The 17,497-nt window shown below is 47.6% G+C and overlaps 1 protein-coding gene across 1 annotated transcript in view; it reads right to left on the bottom strand.

Moving 5' to 3' along the window:
* Window positions 1–17,497, bottom strand: part of SCD (stearoyl-CoA desaturase) — an 870,279-nt gene that overhangs the window by 14,009 nt on the left and 838,773 nt on the right. The window lies entirely within an intron of this gene.

Below are 17,497 nucleotides of genomic sequence, written 5' to 3'. Positions count from 1 at the left end.
GGGGCCACCCCTGCCACGCACCCCCGTGCTCTTCCCACTACCTGTGCTCCCCACAGTCCTCCTAAGGTTGCCAATTTTCTAGTCACACAAAACTGAATGCCCTTGCTCCGCCCCCTTCCCGAGGCTCCGCCCCTGCTCACTCCAGCCCCCTCCCTCCATTGCTCCTTCCCAACGCCCACCCTCACTCCCCGTTACTGGGCATGGGCAGGGGGTTGGGTTGTGGGCTGAGCTGAGAGGTTTGGGGTGTAGGAGGGGGCTCCGGGTTGGGGTGTGGGAGGGCATGAAGGCTCCAGCTGGGGGTGTGGGCTTTGGAGTGGGGCCAGGGATATGGGGTTTGGGGTGTAGGAGGGGGCTAGGACAGGGGGTTGGGGTGCAGCAGGGTGTGCGGGCTCCAGGAGGGAATTTGTGTGTGGGAGGGGCTCAGGGTTAGGGCAGGGCTTGGGGTGTGGGATGGGGTACGTGGTGTGTACAAATTTGGGTGCAGGAGGGGGCTCAGGGATGGGGCAGGGGCTGTGGGCTCCAGGTGGTGCTGACCTCAGGCATCTCCCAGAAGCAGCGTCACATCCCTCTGGCTCCTAGGCAGAGGGTACAGGGGCTCTGTGCGCTGCCCGTGCCTGCAGGTGCCACCCCCATAAATCCCATTGGCTGCGGTTCCTGGCCAATGGCAGCTGCAGAGCCGGCGTTTGGGGCATCACATGGAGCCCCCGTGGCCGCCCTGCGCCTAGGAGCCGGACACGCTGGCTGCTTCCAGGAGCTGCGCAGAGCCAGGGCAGGCCTTAGCCCCACTGTGCCGCCTACCAGACTTTTAGTGGCCTGGTCAGCAGTGCTGACTGGAGCCACCAGGGTCGTTTTTCGACAGGGCGTTCTGGTCAAAAACTGGATGCCGGCAACCCTAAGCTCCCGTCCCTGCCCTGCAAGCCCTGTGCCCTCCAACCCCCATGCAACCCCTGCTCCTGCCCTCCGCAGTCCCTGTGCCTGCCTCACCATCCCTTATCCCTGGGACCCCTGCAGCCCCCCACCGCCCCAGCCATGGGACCTCTGATTACATCAGCAGGGTGGAGGTATCTCCATGGCATCAGGCCATTGGACTGTTTCATAAAAGTCCCCAAGCAGCCATGCATAGTTTATATTATCCTACTCCTACTCCTCAGCTATATGGGTTTGGGCCAGAGTCTGCTCTCCACTGGGCCAGGAGAATGCCACTCAGGTCAATGAAATTATTCCACATTTACATTGGCGTGAGAACAGAACCTAGTCGCATTTTTTCTTTTTATTCGAATGTATGTACGTTCTTCCCTGGTGTAGTATGAACATATTCCCCCCTTGACTTCTTCGACTGCTGCTCGCTGCACAAATCAGTATTTTCTCTGTATTTCCTGAACTATACTGCTCGTGTTTTGCCCTGATTCTTCTGCTGTTTTATCTTATTTTGGAATAGAAATAAAAGTTTGAACAGTCTTCCACAAATTTCACATTTCTATAGTGGGTTTCGTCCTGTAGGGTCCCAACAGAGCTCTACATACAACAACTGAAATGCACCCACTTCTGGAGGGGAGAGGAACAGCAAGGTGCACAAAACACTGCACGATCATAAAATGGAATGGGAAGTTTTAGCCAAGGACACTGTTGGCTCTTAAGAAAAAAGATGGAAAGTTTGTAATACTCACAGTTTTTAAAGACTTACCCATTTAAGATAATCACATATTAATCAGTCTGGTGCTTAGGATAATCTAGTTTGGAAGAAGGAAGGAGCAAGGAGACCTTGCTGAGGCTTGCAGCAGAGGCTTCAGGAAATTTAAATATTCAAGCTCCCTGTGATGATATATCCCATAATGCTTTATGGGAATATGACATAACTGGAATATGTTTTATGCTACATGTGTCATGTAACATATGTTATGGTCTACTGAATCTATTCATCCCATTTGTACACATATATCATTTTTGTACTTGAAGTTATGAATACTGGCTATATATTTGCTTGATTTCTAAGTAAGCTTTGTAAGGCATTTGGTCAGCTTCTTTAGAAAGGAATTTGCAAAGTTAAGTGCCCAGTCAAGAAGCACTTAAGGAACAATGGATCTTGGAATGCTCCAATCCACATAAGAAGTCTACTTGAGGATATTCAAGGCAGCATGTGAACCATGGCTGCTACCTGTAGTTCTGAGTCATGCATGGACATGTGGCTTGCCCGTGTGACCCCAAAACTCCATCTTGGAGCTGGACTTTGATAGGTGAGAGGAGGGGGTCTCCACCCACAAGAGAAAGTCTATTTAAGCCCATGGGAGACCCCTCCATTTTGTTTTCAGCTGGTTGAAGAGACAGCCTCTCTACCCCAAGGATATCTGAAAGAAACTGGAACAAAGGACAGTAACCACAGGGGGTGTGAGTGATTGCTGGACACAGACTAGAAGAAACCAGTCTGTAAAAGGAAGGCTACTGGTGAGGTTTTTATCTGTACTCAGTTGTATTACTGTACTAGACTTAGATTTGCGTGTTTTATTTTATTTTACCTAGTAATTCACTTTTTATTCTGTCTGTTACTACTTGAAATCACTTAAATCCTACTTTCTGTATTTAATAAAATCATTTTTTACTTATTAATTAACCCAGAGTATGTATTAATACCCGGGGGGGGAGTGGAACTGTGCACATCTCTCTATCAGTGTTATAGAGGGTGAACAATTTATGAGTTTACCCTGTATAAGGTTTATACAGGGTAAAATGGATTTATTTGGGTTTAGACCCCACTGGGAGTTGGGCTTCAGAGTGTTAAAGACAAGAACACTCCTGTAAGCTGCTTTCAGTCAAGCCTACAGCTCTTTGGGGACGTGGGTCAGACCTGGGTCTGGGTTTGCAGCAGGCAAGCGAGTCTGGCTCAAACCAGGCAGGGCACTGAAGTCCTAAGCTGACAGGGCAGGAAAGCAGGGGTAGAAGTAGTCTTGGCACATCAGTTGGCAGCTCCCAAAGGGGTTTCTGTGATCCAACCCGTCTCACCCCCCACCAAAGTAGCCCCTTAACTCTGCTAGAGCCCTCTTCTTATCACTGCCTCCTCCTATCATCAGGGCAAGAAGTTTTTTCAGCTAAGGCCTTCCTGGGTCTGACCTTGGAGCGTTCAACTCCCCTGTTCTCACCGTGCACGTCCCGGAGTGGGGCCACATGGACGGGATGCCTGGAGGGCCCCTGCGCCCTAACTCCACAGCCAGCAGTGACTCTCAGCCAGTGTTGTAAAACAGAAGGGTTTATTAGTTGGCAGGAACACAGCGTAGGTCAGAGCTTGCTAGCAGGATCATTCAGTAAAGTCTGTCTTGAGGGAATTCAGGGACTGGTGCCCTGGACTCCCACCTCCGAGTCCCAAACAGGAGACTGACCAGTTCCAGCTGCCTGATCTCAGATGTGCAGGTTGCCCCTCCTCATTCCTTTGTCTCTTTCCTGGGCCAGCAGGTCACTTGGTCTGCACCGCACCTCCAGCTGATTCTTGCAGAGGAGGAGGCCCAGCCATCTGTTGCCAGGCTACAGTGTCCTGTTCACTGTCCCAGGCAGCCAGGCAGCAGTCACACAATGATCTCTAGGGGTTGCTGCAATGATCACACATGCTTATCCCACCACCTAATACTTGAGTAACACACTGGAGAAACTGAGGCGCAGTATTCAGAGAAGACTTTGTCACAGTGGGAGACCTGTTTGCTCATGAGTGTGGTGGATTTTGACCATGTATTGAATGGGACCAGATGAAGATTGTTCTTTCTCTGAGTTGTTATTGGCTGGTTGTTGTGCAGTGGGTTTGACAGACCTGTGCATTTCCTACCATTTTAGCTTGTGGGGAGGTGGTGATTGTTCTTCAGCAGCCTTCACTGTAACACAAGGTCGTGTTTGTGTTAGAATTTAAGTCAGACTCAGAGAAAAGCGTATTCTGCTCCACCTAGTACTGCCCCACTGGGGCCGAGTGCAGGATTCTTCTCTACAGTGTATTTGCCACACCTTTCTCCAGTCTGGTTTGGGATGTCTCCAGAGATGGGCTTCTGCTATTTCCTTTCCCAAGCCTAACAGAGCTCACTGCCAGGTAGTCTTGGTTGACATTCAGCCTCCACGTCTCCTTTCCTGAGTTAATACCATTACTCTCTGATATGTGCCCCTGAGACCAGCCTAAATATTTCCTCTCTCTCCATGGTATTTACACTCTTCAAATACCAGCATACACAGATCGTGTCTTCCCGCTGCCATAGTCATCGCTAAACCAATCCCCCTGTTCAACGAGAGCCATCTTTACTCTTCTATGGGCCCATTTTTTTTGCTTGGCAACAGGTCCAGTGTCACTATAAAATGAGCCTGGTTTTGCTCTAAAAATATTTTTTCAAGCAAAAATGGGGTTCGTTCTCCAGTCACTCACCAAATGGGAACAATCCTGAATTTGGAGAAGCTTTGCGTTCCCCTATGAATGCTGGGCATACTGCTCCTATTTACAGAATGCCATCTTGTGCCTTCAGAGGAGGATACAGCCCCTCTTCGATTTCAGTTTTACAGGAGACTGTTTCAAGTTGCTGGTTTTGCAGCAGGACAGCGAGAGAGAACAGAACACTGGAGCCCTCTGGTGATGTGATGTAGAAGGCAGGCATCTTAAAATGAGCGATGCTCTGAAAAATGACATTGCCATGGTCTCTTATTTCCTCAGTGACTTCCAGAACAAATATGCTCACTTTCCACTCCTAGAGATATTTCTGTCAGCCCCACAGTTGCACAGCTAATTTGACCTACACAGGGAGGTCACTACTGGATTTCTCAGAGTTTTCTGGACCTTCCCTGGTTACATGGGGTATCTCTCTGGGCTTTTTCAAGCCCCCTTAATTTAGCACTACATCTGAACTTAGCCGGCACTTCTGAAGTTTCTTACAGCAGACCAGAATCTCAGACTGTAGCTGCTTGTGTTTCCTAGTGCTCACAGGTGTAAAAAAATTTTCATGACAGTAAAGTGAGCAGTTAATCCACTAATCACCACCACAATGCAGGAATAAATATTGGCACTTTTCTAGCACCATTCACTCAAGGGTCCCAAAGTGCTTTGCCAACTGTAAAGACCCATGTTAGCTAGAGATCTTTATCCTCATTTCACATACGGGAAACCGATGCTCAGAGAGGTGGTGTGACTTGTGCACAGCCAGGAATGGAAACCTGGTGTTTCGATGCCTAGGCCCCTGGCCCCCTCAGTATATCTCAAACATACACAGGGAACAAATAGTTTGAGAAAGAAGATGACTTTTTCAGTCCCACTGCTGACAAAACATTGAACAAAAAGGGCCAATGTTCTTGGGCTGGGTGCAAGGCCTCCAGGTTGGGAAGGGAGCATTTTGTGTCGCCTTTGAGCAGTTCCCAAGCAGTGAGTGGGTAACTGTGCAATATGGGTCCTTTCAGGGTGCTGGAAAATACAGGCATCTAATGATGCACTCCAGCCACTCGCCAGGTAGGCCCACATCCTCAAAGGTATTTAGGCTCCTAACGTCCACTGAAATCAGTGGATGTTAGGAGCCTAAATATTATGAGGATCGGGCTGTAGTGATCACAGAGACTACTTTCCAAAAGGGAATGGGGCCCTTCGCCCTGCTAGGTGGGAGACTGTTCTGTGGGGGTGATGTATTTGTGCGGCTGAAGACAGAGTTAAAAATAGCTCTCTGGAGGAGGCAAAAGGTATCACACCAAACTAAGCAACAGCTTTTAGGTAGACAATACAAAAACTGCAGCACAGTCAGGTGTTTTTTAATCTCCAAAATATCTGTGAAGTTGTCCCTGTGGGCATAGATCTCCTGTTGACCTCTGGATGGGATTATTACTGTCATGCCAGGCAGCTCTTGTAAATCTTTGCAGCTCTTGCAAAATGCAGTATCGTGATTGCTCAAAAGGCATTGCCTATGACCCTTGCAACGCACTCTCCTCCTACTTAGCGTGATTTCGGAGCTTTCTAGGAGCATTTCCAGCTTTGGGCAATACACTGCCACCTGCGAACAGTTCATTGTCCTGGCTGTGGCAGTTGAAATCTGTGGGCTTAGAACTGCTGACTTATGTGTATTTATGGACACAGGGCCTATCCCATAAGGCACTATGATGTTGGAATGTCATTCCCCCCCGCCTCCACCTTCATATTCATATTCCAGGGCACATGTGTGATATCCTTCCAGGTCAGGCTAAAACTATTTTGGATTCTTTTTAAATCTGTAGTTTATTGCACACCTGTTAGTTGCATGTTGGGAGTATGATATTGGCATGGCCTCTTCTCTTGGATGTAGTTGGCAAAGTCAAAGTCGCCCACTCAGGATTAATTGCTTTCTGTAGCAGCTGATCCAAACCAAAATCCAACCTCTTACCTAAACTTATGTTGAAGTTTCAGAACTTAAAATTCAGAGGCACAACAGGATCTGCTCAAATGTGCTTCTGAATTTCACAGATCCCTTGTCTATGCAATAGGCACAGTCAAAACTCTGGGTCAAGACACCTTTGAATTTTGAGGATCCAAATTCCCTATCTTCAGTCTAGTATAAGGTCTAAATTCTCTTTTGTTCAGGTGCAAGGTGACTATCTAATTAAAAGGTTTTGGCACTGGACTGGGACTCAGGAGGCCTGGGTTTTATTTCTGGCTCTGCCACAGACCTATTGGGTAACCTTGGGCATGTCACCTCACCTCTCTGTGCCTCAGTTTCCCCATCTGTAAAATAGGGGTTGTAGACAGGTACACAGTCTCTGAGCACACCCCTTTGGGGTATAGCATGCCAGTGCACACCCCTGCCCCAACTTCCCTTCATGTTCCTGGAAATAATCCAGTCATAGCCAAGGTCTTCGAAAAAATATTCCCATTCTCCTGGGGTCTAATTTATTACTTATCATTCCGTTCCCTTAAAGGTTGTGATGCTCTGTACCTCAGGGGAACACCCTGCACTCCCATGTCCATCCTTATCAAAGGATTGTGTGGTATCCAATGCAAAGTTTGTCATGTCAGGTGTCTTCAGAAGGCTCATGATGCATTGAGCACGGTTGTTACAGTAATGTTATAGGTTATAATTTCATGTATGTAGTTCTGAGGATGAAAATGTGTCCTCATGGCTTAAAGCAAGCTCAGGCAAAAACTCTCCAAGAGCAGAGAGACAGTTCACACCTCATCAGGGCAGATATGGGACAAACCCAGCCCAGCCTTATAGGAACAAAGGGTGCTGTCCTAGGCAGCAACAAAAAGATCTGTTGGACTCTCAAGGGAGTCACCCCCTTCCTTTGGCCAGTTTGAGACTGCAATGAGGTAGTGCTTACCTGACTCTGAAGGTGTGTGGGAGCGGGAGCAAAGCCAAGAGGGAAGAAAGGACATGATAAAAGGGAGAGACATTTGCCATGCTCTTCCTCTCTCTTCCACCTACATCTACTGACACAACACCAAGTGACTGAAGCACTGATCAAAGGGGAGAGCCTAGCAGAAGAGAGAGCAACTAGCCAGCCAGTGGTGAGAAGCACCTACGTTTGTAAGGATATTGAAAGTGTTAAGATCAGCTTAGAATGTATTTTGCTTTTATTTCATTTGACCAAATCTGACTTGTTATGCTTTGACTTATAATCACTTACAAGTTATCTTTTTAGTTAATAAATCTGTTTGTTTATTCTACCTGAAGCAGTGTATTTGGTTTGAAGTGTGTCAGAGACACTCCTTGGGATAACAAGCCTGGTACATACCAATTTCTTTGTTAAATTGATGAACTCATATAAGCTTGCAGTGTCCAGAGGGCATAACTAGGTTCCTAGGATTGTGTCTGGGACCGAAGATATTGGCTAGTGTCATTCGGTTGCACAATCCAAGGAGCAGCTTACATGCCAGAGGCTGTGTGTGAACAGCCCAGGAGTGAGGGTTCTCACAGCAGAGCAGGGTAAGGCTGGCTCCCAAAGTCAAGGATTGGAGTGACTTAGGAGACCACTAGTCCAGAGAACACCAGAGGGGAATGTCACAAAGGCTCCTTTCCACTCACCCCTCTTGTTTAGGATTCACAGTGCTTCTTGGGACTGTGGCTTTAAGTCCTGGATTCCCCAGCTCAGAGCTCACCCCTGAAATTTAGGGCCTCCAAGTCTTCCCTGGGATTGTTTCCAATCCTGGCCTCCACAGCCTGGAAACTGCCCCAAGGTACAGGAATTTCACAGTTGCTTGGGACAACATCATAGCTGGGTTCTCCCTCTCAGCCATGCCTCCAACAGCTCTCCTCCTGACACTGACTGGAGCCTCCTTCTGTGTCACATACTCAGTCTCTTGATCCTCCTCCAGGTGGCTCTCATAACCCTGAACACCAGTCTGCACTGGCTGGGAGAGAAGGGAGCCTTGCCCCACCCACTCCACATGGCTCTTTGTATCCTCTTACAGGACCCTCTTCCCTCTCCCAGACACTGATTGCTCCCCAGGACCAACTTCCTCTCTCCTAGTGATTGCTCCACTAACTTCCCTGGGCACATGGCACTGGCTTCTCCACCTCCTTTGCCCTTAAAAGGCCAGTACTCCATAACAGCAATAACAACATGGAGCATCTTCGTAGAGTGCTTTGAGATCAATTAGACAAGAGCCAGGTATTACCATCATTACAACTAGGCCACTTGTTAATCCACCCACCAAAGCAGCAAAGCGCCTCATCTCAAGATGTGGGAAACAGAAAGAAACACTGAGCTGAGATAGGGAATCTGCATGCTCAGCATTTTGATAAATAAGATATGCACCAGCCCTAGGGCTCCAGGTAATTTGTGGTTTCTGGATGTAGATGGTCTATGTTTTTTGGCCTGAATATTCCCTATTTTGAGACAGTGACATTAGTGGCCTTTTTAAGGTGTTAAAGAACCTGTGTCCTTTTCTCATATTCATGGAATGTATTCCTGGAATATGGGGAAAGGACACAAGGTGTAGTCTGGCTTCATGCCTTCCCTTGATTGCTCTGGGGTTGGAGTATTTGACTGATGCACAGAGACAGAGCATCAAGTGGTGCGCGGAATGGGCGATATGATCCAAAGTCTTTAATATGTAGGTCACTAGTCCAAACCCAGCCCTGGTAAGTAGTTGCCATAAATTATTACCCTCTGACAACGATCAGGTTTAATCCCATCTCTGGGTGTCCACATCTCCAAACCCATCACTGCGCTTGGTGTTCATCAGCCCCGGGATAGGCAGGCAGGCCTGGCATTCTGGAGACTGAACTGGCCTCTCAAGTCACATTAAGGAAGGTTGTGCTGCCCTTCTGCCCTGTGAGTTTCCTCCAAGGACTATTAATGTGGCACCTTTGCCAGTAAGCAATGCAGAGCTAGTGAAATGCAAAGGAACACACTGTATCCCCTGAGTCTCCCAGCAAGGATCCGATCATCTCCGTAGGGTTTGATTTCCTTGGAAGTCTGGGCAGCCACAAGCCAAATCTCCTTTTCCTCAAGGCTTCCAGCCAAGGGAGTACTCTGACCTTCCAGTCTCAGGCTGGCTGCTTGGTTGGGGTCTGAGACAGAGTCTTTGCCCTGGTGTCTGGACACTAGGTGGAACTTCCATAGTCCAGCTAAGGTTTGCCACTAGTGGAGGAGAAAGTTTTGCTGCATTCTGACCTCTGAAAATAGTGCTGATGGAGAGCAATACAGCAGCTGAGCACTAGATGTCACTCCGAGGCCACAGTAACAGCTCTGCAAGCATGGGCTGCAGGATCCATCCTGCTGGGGACCCGTGGGAGTGTGGACTCCCAGAGAACTCCACGGGGGAGGGAACCAGGCCTGCAGTCCTTGCATACTCCTCCCATGCCATGATGGTAACAAAACAAAGAATGGAAAGGTGAATCCAGGGCCACTGGCAGCAAATTCAGCTCCCTGCAACCCAGAACCAGCGGCAGGTGCTTCAGATGGGAACTAAACCTCCGAGTTACCAAATAATCTCCCAGCTGCAACAACCCAGGGCACAGGTGTCCATAGTTATGTATCAGGAAGGAGGAGGGAGAGCAGGATGGAGGGGCATGTATGGCACAGTGGGTGCAGTTTTTGGAAGGTTTTGGGGACGGGGCAGTGGGCTGGAAGCTTATAGGTTCTTTATCAGGCCAATTCAAGCTCCAAATTTAGTTTCTCTAAGAACAATTTTATAAAACCCCCAAATCAATAGCAACGTGTAGATGAGAATTAACAGCCCCTCTCTACACACCTTTCCTTCCACTGCCACCCAAACATTGCAGCACTGTGCTAGCGCATGAGGCACTGAAACTGGCTAGACACTGACTATAGAGGGGACTGGACTAGATGCCCTCTCGAGGTCCCTTCCTATCCTATGATTCTATGAGTTGTGAAATTCCGAACCAATTTTTACGACTCCCAAACCCTGGGAGTGTTCGGGTCTAGATTCTGGTTTGCTGTACCGGAAAGATAAAAGCCAGCTGTGGAGTTTGGACTCCGAGCTGGGCTGGAGTCTGAACCCCTCGCAGGGTTCTGGGGTGGGTGTGTGGATTCCTCTCACTGGGACCTGAAGAGTCTAGTTCACTAACTGAGCTGAATACGGGGCTTGAAGCAAACAAACTGTGCAAGTGACTCAGGCTCCACAGTATCCTTCAACAACAGCTCTTATTCCCCGGCCACACAGGATGACACTAGCCCATCACTGGAAATAGATTACAACAATGTTTCTCTATGATGAGTCCGTGGACCAGTGCTGGTCCCTAAGATCTCCCAGACACAGGTTAGAAAGGCAGCAAGCCAGTTCCTGATATCAAAAAGGTCAAGAAACGCTGGGTTACAGGATCCCAGCTGGAGAAGTGTTCTAGAACATGGGCATGTCAGTAACGCTGAAAGATGGTGAGATTCTGTGTCCTGACCTAGGGGAAATGGGAACGTCTAAGTGGGTCAGTCACCACTGAACCCAACTGAGAGGGTGGCATATATTTCCACCCACTTAGAGGATGTCTGAAATGCTTCCAATTCCATGCACAGGGCCAGGCAGAACTGCAGGGTCTCAATGCCTGGTGGCATTGGGAGAAGGGATTTAAGTTTATTAGGAATTGGGGAACCTTTTGGGAAAGGAGGAGCCTGCATAGGCATGAGGGTCTCCACCTACACCAAAACTGAACCAGATTGCTGGTATGCAAAATTAAAAAGGTCGTGCATGAGTTTTTAAACTAAGGGCTGGGGGAAGCCAATAGGTGTGGAAAAGCACATAGTTTGGACATGGACATACCTTAGGGGAGGATTTATTAAAGGGGATACTGTATAACCTAATAAAGAGGAGAGGAAAGAAGTTGATAAAATACAGGTAGGAACTGAAGTGAAACAATCAAATGAAAAGGAGTCCCATTCAATTACATCACATGAAGGCAGACAGCTAAATATTGACAAATTTTGTAAGTGCTTGTACATAAATTCTAGAAGTCTAAATACTAAGATGGGTGGACTTGAGTGCCTAGCATTGAATGAGGATATTAATATAATAGGCATCACAGAAACTTGGTGGAATGAGGATAATCAATGGGACACAGCAATCCTAAGGTACCAAATATATAGGAATGACAGTGGGTCGTGCTGGTGGGGGAGTAGCACTGTATGTGAAAGTAAGCATGGAGTCAAATATAATAAAAATCTTAAATGAATCAATTTCTTTATGGATAGAAATTCCATGCTTGAATAATAAGAGTATAGCAGTAGAGATACACTACCGACCATGATTGTGACGGTGATTGTGAAATGCTCAGGGAGATTAGAGAGGCTACAAAAACAGAAAACACAGTAATAATGGGGGATTTCAACTCTCCCCATATTGACTGTGCATATGGCACCTCAGGACAGGATTCAGAGATAACATTTCTAGACACCATTAATGACGGCTTCTTGGAGCAGCTAGTCCTGGAACCCACAAGGGGAGAGGCTACAGTAAACTACAGTAAAAAAACCAGAATTATCAGACACATAGATGAACACGATTTGTTGGGGAAGAGTCAAGATAGCTTTTATAAAGGGAAATCACGCCTCACCAATCTATTAGAATAGTTTGAAGGAATCAATATGCACGTGGACAAGGGTGATCCAGTTGATATAATGTACTTGGACTTTCAGAAAGCCTTTGACAAGGTCCCTCACCAAAGGCTCTTAAGCAAACTAAGCTGTCATGGGATAAGAGGGAAAGTCCTCTCCTGCATCAGTAACTGGTTAAAAGACAGGAAACAAAGGGTGGGACTAAATGATCAGTTTTCACAGTGGAGAGAGATAAATAGTGGTGTCTCCCAGGGGCATGTACAGGGATAGTGCTATTCAACATAGTCATAAATACGTTAGAAAAGTGGGTGAACAGCGAGGTGGCAACATTTTAGATATAAAATTACTCAAGATAGTTAAGTCCAAAGCCAAGGGTGATGGATATAATAGGCCAGGGAAGGCTAAGCCTCCCCTGGCGCAGCTGCCGGCAGACACCTGGGCCCTGGTGGCCTCGCCTGCAGTCCGCCTCTTCCACTCCCTGCTCTGCCCCTTCCCTGAGACCCCCACTACCTGCCACTGCCTGGTGAATCTGTCCCTTGTCTCCTCCACTCCACCCCCTTCTTCAGAGGTCCCTGCCACTCGCTGCATCCCTCCTCATACCCGCCACCAGGACCCACAAGACTGCCCCTGCCTGCCATGTCCCTCCTTACCATCCTCTCCCTGGAAGCCAGTGGAGACTCAGCTCCATCTGGGCCCAGAACTCGGGGCTTGCGCCAGCTGGCAGCCCAAAGTGGCATGAGGCTCGGGGTGCCTGGCAATCTGGGGTGGCCCAGAGCAGCTTGGGGCTCATCCAGTTGTAGTGGTGGTGGTGGGCCTGGGTCCAGGGAGGTGAAGGGAAGTGGAAGGAATAGTGTAGGGGTGTGGCCTCAGGTGGAAGGGTCAGGGCCAGGGGGCTAGCCTCCCTGAAGGGGGTTTTCATCTGCTGCCCACGTCCAAAATTGACTGTGAAGAGAGTCACAAAGAGATTTCACAAAACTGTGTGACTGGGCAATAAAATGGCAGGTGAAATTCAATGTTGAAAAGTGCAAAACAATGCATAATGGAAAACATAATCCCAACTACACATACAAAATGATGGGCTCTAAATTAGCTGTTTGCACTCAAGAAAGATCTTGGAGTCATTGAGGATAGTTCTCTGAAAACATCTGCTCAAAGTATAATGGGAGTCAAAAAAGCAAACAGAATATTAGGAACCATTAGGAAAGGGATAGATAATACAACAAAAGTCTCATAATGCCACTACATAAATCCATGGTACACCCACAACTTGAATACTGCATGCCTGTTTGGTCACCCTGTCTCAAAAAAGATAGTGAGAATTGGAAAAGGTGCAGAGAAGGGCAACAAAAATGATTAGGGGTGTGGAACATGAGGAAGCACTTCTTCCCACAACGCACACTCAGTCTGTGGAACTCATTGCCAGAGGATGTTGTGAAGGCCAAAAATATAACTCGGTTCTAAACAGAATTAGAGACAGATCCATCAATGGCTATTAGCCAAGACAGTCAAGGATGCAACCCTATATTTTGGGTGTCCCTAAACCTCTGACTGCCAGAAGCTGTGAGTGGACGACAGGGAATGGATCACTCAATGATCGCCTGTTCTATTCATTCCATTTGAAGCATCTGGCATTGGCCACTGCCAGAAGACAGGATACTGGGCTAGATGGTCCATTGGTCTGACCCACTGTGTCTATTGTTATGCCAAAACAGAGAAATTTACTAACCCTATCAGAGTCTTCAGGGTTAATTCTGTGCCCCAGACTCTGCAGAGGAGGAAGGGAAATTTAACGTGGATCTGAATAGATGCCGCTCATGAGGGGACAGGAAAGGCAAACTGTGTCAAAGGTTTCTAGTAATCAATGAATATTGTGCCTCTTGCAGTCCTCCAGTGTCTCTGTACTAGGAACTCTGTGGCTAAAAGAGTTATGTTCCCCTCTAGAGGCTGCTCCACATAGAGGATAAGACCCTCCTACCACTATTAGCTAATTATTACCATTATTAGTTTCTCCTTTAGCTTACATGGCAGAGGCCTGCGCTCTGAAGCAGTTAGTTACAGAGGTGGCCTGCATGGGGATTTGAATTGCTGTGGGGCTCAGATGCTCTGGAGGAGCAGGGGCAGTGTGTAATGCATTGGCTAAGCGTGCTGTGTCCCCCTGAACTGGTTGGTCCACATAGAGGATAAGTGCCTACTGGAGCTACTGGCTAAGGGAGAGGCTCCATTAGCTTGAGTGGCAGAGGACTCCTTTCGGTGCTGAAGGTTCAGTCCCCACTGCCAGCCCCATGGGGGGTGTTACATAGACATACAGGGATCACCAACCCCACCGCTGAAAGGCAGCCAGCATGGGGTAGATTACTGCAGCTATTCTGCAGCCTTGCCCAGTTTGGGATGGGAGATGGTGTCCCCTCTCCCTGGAACACTGACCCCCGCAGGGAGGAGGTTGTGCAGAAGTGCACAGCATGTGAATGCATACTTTGTAGAGTATGCATATGTCCATGCTTGTATCTGTGTGCATATTTCCTGTGACTGATTACCTATCTACCCATCCATCTCTATACACATACACATCCATCCATCAGGCCTGAGTAGATGAATGAAATAAAACCCACATAGCTACTTCCCCCCAGGAGGTTGGGCTGGTTTCTCTTTCACTTACCCCACTGTAAATCTGCAGTAACTACATTGACTTACATGGGGTTACTCTAGATTTACACTGGGTTAATACTAAGGAGCAGAATCTGGCCTTTTCTACTTAAATTACACCACAGTCACCACAACAAAATCCTTTTATTCACTAAGCTACCCAGCCCCTATGCTGGGCTTTTTGTCGGTGACATCCATCTTCCAGGGCCCTCCTTGTGTTAGCATTGATCTACAGGGGAAATAGAGAACACGGCTGTGTTATTATATACCCGGCCGCAATTGCTGTTCCTGTGATTGAGTGTACATACAGAATTTTTGAAACATGGCCATTCTAACTTATTTTGTCTTCCTGTCAATAGCGTGGCACTTGTCCAAATTATGGATCAATATCAGCTGATCTTTTTATGTTAAACTGTAATGAAGTTGCCTCTCTTATTGGAGATGTGATTTTGCTCCAGGCAATGGTTTTAACTGAGAACTTTTGGAATGGAAATGGGGGTGAGAGGAAGGAGGGGGAAAGGAGAAGGGATAAACAAGGTAAAAGGGGAAAACAGTAATGTGAGAAAAGGGAGGGGAAATGAGATGGAGAAAAATGGAAAGAGCAGAGAGGGGACTATGGCAAGGAGTGACCTATTATGGCTATGTAACAGAGAAGGACTAGGACCTGCTGGTCTTCTTTGGTTTAATGGATATATCCTTAAAAATACCAACAATAGACAGCGTGGGTGAAATCCTGGCCTTATTGAAGTCAATGGCAAAATGGCCAGGCTTTCCCTCTCGGGCTGCTGCAAGAGTTTTCAAAATGAATTAATTAAAAAAAATGGAATGAGGAAGGAGCAGCAAAATTAGAGATGGAAAGGACCTTCTAGGTCAGCTTATCCACCCTGCTGCGTCTTCTGCAGGTCTTAGTCCAAGTCTGAAGGATTTTAGCATATTTCCAGTATCCAAGGCTTGCCTAGCAGTTGGGGCACAGAGTACATGAATGTCTGGCACACCTTCAGGAGCTGGGGTTATGTTGTATCAGACCCAAGTTGCTTCTTTCTTAGCTCATTCTCATCTTCTCCCTTTTCCACTCCCTCTTTCTTCTGATTCTCTTCCCTTCGTTTTTCATATGCTCCCTCCCTTCAATTCTCTCTCTTGGTTTTTCCTTTCTGTCCCACCCTCACTGTCCCACTTTCCCTTGCTCCAGGATAAGGGGGTGGACATGCATGTTCTACCAATCCAACTTTTATTATTACTATTGTTTTTGAGTATAGTAGCAGCTAGAGGCTCCCACTCAAAGCCTAGGTGCTGGGCCCCATTGTCCAGATTCATAGGAAGTCTCAGTCCAAGCCTTGGAGAGCTTACAAGCTGGGCAGGCAAAGATAGGAATGCTAGCCCCATTTTACAGAGGGAACAAGGGCACAGAGACATGAAGTGACTTGCTGGTGGGTCAGCCACAGAATCCATAGTAGAGAAGTGACCACAGATCTCCCCTGCCTTCCTTACCCATCCTTTCTCTTGTAAGTCAATGTGGGCCCAATCCTGAAGGCGCTGCTTAGGCGGAACTCCCGTTTTGAGACAGCACAAGCCTGAGTGAAGAATGAATGAGGACACCTTTTGAAGGTTGAGAGAGTTATTTGGATCAAAATTCCACTCTGCAGAGTAGGACATGAAGGTGAATCCTACATCCTGTTGGGTTTCTATAAGTGCTCTGTTTTTAAATGTCAGAACTCGCCTTACTACAACTTTTGATCTATGCTGTGTATCTGGCCCTCATTACCCCAGTATCTGAGCATTTCACTTTCTTCAGTGTATTTATCTTCACAGCTCCCTGTGAGGTAGGGCAAGGCTGTTATCCCCATTGTACAGATGGGGAACTGAGGCACAGAGCCACTTAAGTGACCCACCTAAGGTCACATGGGAAGTCTGTGGCAGGATATAGACTTGAACCCAGGTCTCTAGTCCTGGCTGCCTGCCCTACCCACTGAATCATCCTTCCTCTCTGCATGTTCGCGCTCTCGCATTCCGATGGAAGCTCCAGGCTCACAGGCCAGCTCTGCTTTCTCAGCAGGCTGCCTCTGATCCGATCGGTAATTGTCCTGTGATTATATTTAAGACACTTAAAAAATAATCATTTAGGGAGCTGCTCAGCTGTCAAGAGCCAAAATGCCCCAGTAACAGCAGAAGGAGATAGTAGCAAATTCTCTCATATGCCTACAAGGCATTATTCCTGATCACCATACTAATAATTATTACTGCTGAGCACTTCCCAGCTGCACATCTCACAGAACTTCACACGGGGGACAAGGCTCAGGGTGCCTGTTTTTACAGATGGAGGCGCTGAGGTGCAGGGAGGTTAAGTGACTAACCAAAAGATAACCAAGGCCTAAACCTCAGTGGGAGTCAGGCACCTAAATCCCTTGAAGGATCTGGGCTCAAGGGCCGGCTCATCAGCTCCATTGGAGTCAATAGGCAAAGCTCCCAGCCTGAATATTTTAAAGTTAATGGGAACTGGGTTTCCAAATCACCTAGATGGCTTTGAAAATTTCAGCCCTATTGGCTTCAGTGGGGGAGGATTAGGCTCAAGGTAAGTCAGGGGACTGACCCCAGGTCTAAATCTATGGGCCCACTGCAGTAAATTGACCTAGCTCCACTGAAGTCAAAGGCCTGCAGAGGGTCTGACTCTAGTCTGGGGCTGCTAGACCACCCCAGCACAGTAAGTAATACATGAAATCAACACATCCTCCACGTGGAGCAGGAGCGAAGGCAAAGCAAAGCCACTGGCTGTTGCCTGTTAAAATCTCATTAAAAAGCACAGAACAGGACTGAGGAGGCCACCACTGCTGCTTCTACTGAGCAGGACACTATAAATAGGCCACCTGTTTACACC

The sequence above is a fragment of the Gopherus flavomarginatus genome, chromosome 6 (assembly GCF_025201925.1).
Source record: "Gopherus flavomarginatus isolate rGopFla2 chromosome 6, rGopFla2.mat.asm, whole genome shotgun sequence".
Lineage (NCBI taxonomy): Eukaryota > Metazoa > Chordata > Testudines > Testudinidae > Gopherus > Gopherus flavomarginatus.
The sequence above is the reverse complement of the archived record's forward strand: the minus strand, read 5'-3'. Positions and strand labels throughout refer to the sequence as shown.